General features: G+C 39.6%; 1 pseudogene; it reads right to left on the bottom strand.

The window, feature by feature from the left end:
* Nucleotides 1-2734: 2734 nt before the first annotated feature.
* Nucleotides 2735-3675, bottom strand: LOC110585295 (annotated as a pseudogene).
* Between the last annotated feature and the right edge of the window lie 3613 nt (nucleotides 3676-7288).

The following is a 7288-nucleotide window of genomic DNA, read 5'->3' on the forward strand; positions in this document are numbered from 1 at the left end:
ACATTATCTGTTACATGATTTTTATTAAGGGTAAAAAGAAAACAGTGGGTTCACAGGGAAAGCGAAATTAATGGCTTTTAGTCCTATAATAATTTCTTTCATGGGGATTCATACTAGGGAAACTAAGAGGTACAGTGAAAATTGGTCACCCAAAGTATGTGATGCAGATAGATAGCTGATAGATAGATGGAAAGATGATAGATAGGTAGAGATATACATAGATATACTCTGGTTCAATATAACTGCTTCTTATAACGTTTCTCAGCAAGATTCAAAGGCATTATATAGAAGTACAGCTCAAGAGAGGCAACTCTTCCCAGATCTAATAATTTTGATCCACATATTAGCTTTCTGATGTTCTGCCTTAATCCAAAAGTTGACCCAGAATATCCTAAGAATAAAATTTAGAGCTAATTGCATGTTCACCCAAAGCAAAGATTAATAACCCCTTATTTGGATATGAAATTTCTCTTCTGTGATATAGAAGTTGAGTTTCAAGGACTATTCACAAGAATGGAAGGAACTGTTGATATCACAATATTTGTCTTAAGAAGTTTATTAGATTCTTTCTCCTCTGGAAGTAATTTCCCAGCTAATGTAGGATTTCATTTCTTTCTGCCACATATATATATATTTTTAAATACAAACTGAGGGTTGCTGGAGTGGTGGGGGTTGGGAGGGATGGGATGGCTGGGTGATAGACATTGGAGAGGGTATGTGCTATGGTGAGTGCTGTGAATTGTGCAAGACTGTTGAATCACAGATCTGTATCTCTGAAACAAATAATACATTATATGTTAAAAAAAAAATAGCAGGAGGAGAAGAATGGGGGGGGAATCGGAGGGGGAGACAAACAATGAGAGACTATGGACTCTGAGAAACAAACTGAGGATTCTAGAGGGGAGGGGGGGTGGGGGGATGGGTTAGCCTGGTGATGGGTATTAAAGAGGGCACATACTGCATGGAGCACTGGGTGTTATATGCAAACAATGAAGCATGGAACACTACATCAAAAACTAATGATGTAATGTATGGTGATTAACATAACATAATAATAATAAAAGAAGAAACTTGTAAATAAAGCAGACAAAACTTAAAAAAAATTAAAAATAATAAAGTAATGGTACTTTTGAGATACCACCTTACAACAGTTAGAATGGCAAAAATTAACAAAATAGGAAACAACAAATGTTGGAAAGGATGTGGAGAAAGGGGAACCCTCTTACACTGTTGGTAGGAATGCAAGTTGATACAGCCACTTTGGAAAACAGTATGGAGGTTCCTCAAAATGTTAAAAATAGAGCTACCCTATTGTAGCTCTATTTGACCCAGCAATTGCACTACTGGGTATTTACCCGAAAGATACAGATGTAGTGAAAAGAAGGGCCACATGCACCCTAGTGTTCATAGCAGCAATGTCCACAATAGCCAAACTGTGGAAGGAGCAGAGATGCCCTTCAACAGATGAATGGATAGAGAAGTTGTGGTTCATATATACAATGGAATATTACTCAGCCATCAGAAAGGATGAATACCCACCATTTGCATTGACATGGATGGAGCTGGAGGGGATTATGCTAAGTGAAATAAGTCAAGCAGAGAAAGGCAATTATCATATGGTTTCACTCATATGTGGAACATAAGGAATAGCATGGAGGACATTGGGGAAGGAAGGGAAAACTGAAGGGAGGGAAATCAGAGAGGGTGACGAACCATGAGAGACTCTGGGCCCCAGGAAACAATCTGAGGGTTTCAGAGGGGAGGGGGGTGGATGGATGGATTAGCCCGGTGATGGGTATTAAGGAAGGTAGGTGTTGCAATGAGCACTGGGTGTTATACACAAATGATGAATCCTGGAACACTACATCAAAAACTAATGATGTACTGTATGGTGACTAACATAACATAATAAAAAAAAAAATTGAAATTGGAAATTAAAAAAATAAAGCAGTGGTTCTATAAGATCATTTGTGGATTGGTGCTGGTCAGGTGCACCAGAATGACCTGAGTAACATTAAAATAAGGATTTCCAGGGGTCCACTTCAAGATTCTGATTTAGATTTGGAGAAAAACTGAGAATCTGTTCTTTTAAAAAGTTCCCTAAGTAATTATGAAACAGGTTTGGTCATTGTCAGTCTTTTGGATATCAATTAAATAAAAAATTTGGCTCTATTATGGTTGGATTCTCACTAATTACTTTTTATTTGAGCTGCAAAAACACAGGGACTGTGTTAATAATCACAGATAAATGGACAAGCTGGTATTGGAGGTCAGGATAGAAGAAGAGTCTAAAGTCCAGACATCCAGGTCATTTATTCAAATTATGATCTATGAAATCCTGATTTGAGGGCAGAGTATGATTTAATTTGGCATACTGTTGTCCATTATGTAACAAGGCAAGAATAGATGAATTTGAGTCTGTGTTTCTTTCTTTTTTTTTTTTTTTTAAAGATTTTATTTATTTATTTGAGAGAGCGAGAATGAGAGAGAGTACATGAGAGGGGGGAGGGTCAGAGAGAGAAGCAGGCTCCTCGCCGAGCAGGGAGCCCGATGTGGGACTCGATCCCGGGACTCCAGGATCATGACCTGAGCTGAAGGCAGTCGCTTAACCAACTGAGCCACCCAGGCGCCCGAGTCTGTGTTTCAAGGGGCAAATGAATAAACACCTACTTTTTAGGTGGGAATGGAAATGGGGAAAATAATTAACTCTGATTTTTGACCAGCTCATGAGCTCTCATTTGCTTTGACTAATTTCTGTGCACATATGAATTTTTCTCAAGGCAGCTTTCATGTCTTTGTTTCGGAGACTGTAGATCAGTGGGTTTATAAGTGGGGTCACTGAAGAGTAGAACAAGGTTACAATCTTCTGTATCCCACCTGGATTTCCAGAGGTTGGGCTGATGTACATCACCATGATGGATCCACAGAAGAGAGACACCACAGCCAGGTGGGAACCACAGGTGGAAAAGGCCTTATGTCGGCCAGCTGCTGAAGGGACATGCAACACTGCTTTAAGAACCAGGGTGTAGGACCCAAGGATGAAGAAGAAGGTGATGAAGATAATAAAAGAGCTCAGTATAGAACAGGAAATCTCAATTCCAGGGGCAGGAATGCAGGACAGAGCCAGAAGAGGACCAGGGTCACAGACAAAGTGGTCAATGGTGTTGGGGCCACAAAAGGGTAGTTGTGTGATAAAATAGGTAGGGATTGGATAGCAGAGGAAAGCTGTGACCCAGCACAGGGCCACCAGGTTCATGCAGAGATGGCTGTTCATGATGACAGGATACTGGAGAGGCTGGCAGATGGCCAAGTACCGATCAAAAGCCATGAGGGGCAGTAAGAGGGTCTCAGTGATGCCCATGGAGAAGAAGAAGTAGAACTGGAAGAAGCAAGCTGTGAAAGAGATGGTTTTGGTCTCAGATAGGAAGTTCTTTAACATATTGGGAACAGTCATGTTGATGTAACAGATCTCCAGGAGTGAGAAGTTGGCCAGCAGGATGTACATGAGGGTGTGAAGCCTGCGATCCAGCTTCACTGCACAGACAATGGTCCCATTCCCCATCAGTGTCAGGATCTAGGACACAAGAGCATGAAGAGGACGACCTGAACCTCCCTGGAGCAGGGAAAACTCAGGAGTATGAATTCAGTCACTGTGCTGACTCCTAACATATTCATGGCTTCCTAAGGGATGCAGAAGAAGGGTGACAATGACAAAGATGGCCTTATTCTTTCATCCTCAGGATTATTTCCTTTGTGGAGATTCCCTAGCTCCCTCAGATTCTATTATTCCATTAAATAAATAATATAACTATACTGCTGAAGACTATGAACTTTGGAGAGTTCTTGGTATGCTCAGACTTTGAATCTTTGTATTCTCTCACTTCTCTTTCAGAATTTTCTCACGGTAAAAGACAGGATGTTATGCGATAAGCAGCTTGGAGAAGGTTAATGACAGTACTCACAAACGTAAGTAGGTATGAAAATCATGTATTTGTATCTCTAGATTAAGAGATATAGACCCTTGATATTGGACACAGAATTTCAATTACTTAAATCTTTGGAATTAGAGACACAAATGTTAGGCATCCAAAGAGGGAGAAAGGTAACCACACACTGAAATCTTTATGCATTTCACTGTTATTCTGGATCAGTATTGGTGTCTTAAGGTCATCTGACAACTGAGACAAAAAGCATCAAATGTACCATCCATTCTTCAGTATTCATCATGGTTTGTTAACTCAGTAAAAATTTGAACTCCCAGACATCTACATAATGGCTTTCATATCAGTTCCGTCTTCTACATGTTGAATTAAAATACTTCTGTAAAACCTTGGTCTAGGTTAAATCGCTACTTATAGGTAGAAAAACTGAGCAATGTATCTGGTATATTATTTAAGGATTTTTGAGGGTTTTGCCTGAAGTGTCACAAAGTGTCCTAGAAAGGCCTCTATTCTTCTGGTTTATGGATAGATGCTGAGGCTCACTAATGTCAGATACTCCCAAGCAGAGGCCTCTGGGAACCAAGAACTGTGCTGGGAGCCATAAACTGTCCCACTGGACAAAGATTCCCTTTCTAGTTCCTCACCCCCTCTGTCACCCCATCTTACTCTAGATGTGGAGGTTGGCATTGTGTTGGGGAGTTGAAGGAGAATCTTTGTGAAAGCTTCCTTGTGTGAGTTAGACTTAGATGTTGCGTGATTTCCATGGTGAGAAAAGCAAAGCAAAGCCTATGAAATTGCCTACAACTCTGATGTTAGTAGTCTGGTCTTAATTTATTAATTTATTTTAGGATCCCTTCCATTAATGAGGGACAGTCATCATTTGGGCCTAAATGACCCAAGTGACATGATTGAATGGTGATATTTATTCATAAAATATAAGTGCAGAATAGAGATCCAGATGCTTTTAATAAAAGTGTTCTAGCTAAGAATATTTATTAATGTATCAGTTATAAAATGCATTACTTTCCAGATTGCATAATGCCATAGTTTTAAGGATGATCTTGATGATTGCAATTAGTGACACAAGGGATAAGAGTAATTCAGAATTTTCCACATCACATTTTGCTGTAAGACTCCTCTTTGTGACTAGATCATGTTTGGCAAAACCAAGCTGTGAGTTCATTCCTCTGTAGCAGGAATTCACAGAAACCCAGAAGTGAGGAAACAATGAGGAAAGAGGTTTAAAAGGAGGAAGTATTTGTTGATTAATGTGTATGAGGATTGCAAGGGCTTTGTAAGCCATGTGGGAGTGAACCCACCACCGTGGAGTGCCCGGTCATGTTGTGCATCTCTCCTCAAGGTGCCTGATCATCTGCTCTGTGACAGAGCCAAACATGGCTAAAATCAGAGAGAGCTGAAGTGTTTTCTGCCCTGCTTTTCATAGCCACTTTGTCAGTCATTTCCAGATGTCACTTCACTAACATGCGATTTCCCCCAAAGACCTGGTTCTGACTGGATGCACCTCCTGGTTAATAAGGACGGACTTTTCATATTTCCCCATCCTCATCTCTCTCACTTGCCTGATTTCCAGCCCTCTTAGTTGTAAAGATGAATCTCCTTACATTCTTCATGTAACGTGAGGTGCTCTTGTTTCCACAACCACATAAAAGAAGGCAGAGCTATAAGGCACACCTAAGAACTGTCCTATATTGTATGTCTTCTGAACCTACCTCCCTACAGATCTGGCAGGTCTGACTTGGAATCTTCTGTTTTCACTGCTGCAGAAGGCAGGCAGGAGGGAGGGTATGGCATCCTTGGCAGAGAGTAGCCCAGAGAGGGTGCTTACATAGCTGGACACACGATAGTGCTTTGGAGAGAAATTGACGTATTTGTTGCACAACAGACACTTACCTATGTTTCTCTGAAATCTGTGTCTGATTCCTCCTAAGGGTTATAGTCTCCTATGAATTCCAAAAGTGAGAATTTATGAGAGGATTGTTATGTGCCCAATGTTCCCTTCCCTCAGGAGCCCCTTGATTGGCCTTTGGGACTCAGTTTCTCTAGTGGTGATCAGATAGATACTCTCATGCTATTCTTAGAACAGAGGTTTATTTTGTTGTTTGGACAGGTTCCTCTTTTGATGGTGCAATCACTATAGCAACACCAGTTGAGCTGGGACATGAACTTTTTATTTATTTTCTTGTTCCTTTACATTCAATTTTATTCATTTTTTGAGTCTGCTCCAAGTTTTAGATTCTTGTGTTTGTCAGTATCAGAGTCATGTCATCAGATTTCTCATTTTCATTCCTGTTGATGCACTCCATGGCTTGAAAGGGGTTATTCCTTCTTTATACTAACAAGTTTTCTCCCAGGTTCACTCTGTGCTTCTAATATGACACTGATAAGTAAATTCCATTTCATGGTGAACAAGTCCCAGTAGTAGATAACATGGGGTAGGTGATGAAATGCCAAAGTTCTAGAAGACACCTCCCCATCTAGCCCATTAGGTTATTTCAGACTCTTTTAGCAGATGACCCTAAAGGTTGGCATGATTATTGAAATTTTCTTTCTTCTTTGAAGTGAGTTATTGCTGAGAGAGACTCAAACTTTCGGACACTTTCATTTTTATTACTTTTATGTCTGTGTGTGTGTGTGTACATGGGTATGTGTGTACTTAGATGAGATATTTAATAATGTTTTTCTTCTGTTATTGGTTTGGAGCCGTCTCTAATGAGACTGCATTCTCGTTAATAATTTATTATTGGCTACAAAGCATCAATTAGCAAAAAGTTTCATGAGGGTTTATGACTTGAAGTTTGCTCATTTTCTCAGCACCATTTCTGTAAGGTCAAAATGTTTTTTTTTTTTTCCTCTAAGTGGTAACAGCACTTTTTGAATCATGAAAATTGATGTCCTAGTATGCATTTTAAGAGCCAGTTTTTTTGAGTGATATACTCATTGAAAGCCTTTGATTTTTTTTTTTTTACATTTTATTTATTTATTTATTTGGTTTTGGCTATCTTTTTCTGTTTTCTTTCTTTTTTTTATTATGTTATGTTAATCACCATATATTACATCATTAGTTTTTGATGTAGTGTTCCATGATTCATTGTTTTCATGTAACACCCAGTTCTCCATGCAGTACGTGCTCTCTTTAATACCCATCACCAGGCTAACCCAACCCCTCACTCCCCTCCCCTCTAGAACCCTCAGTTTGTTTCTCAGAATCCATAGTCTCTCATGGTTTCTCTCCCCCTCCGATATCCCCTCCTTCATTCTTCCCTTCCTGCTATCTTCTTCTTCCTCTTCTTCTTCTTTTTTTTTTTTTTTTAACATACAATGTATTA

This window comes from Neomonachus schauinslandi, chromosome 9, assembly GCF_002201575.2.
Source record: "Neomonachus schauinslandi chromosome 9, ASM220157v2, whole genome shotgun sequence".
NCBI lineage: Eukaryota > Metazoa > Chordata > Mammalia > Carnivora > Phocidae > Neomonachus > Neomonachus schauinslandi.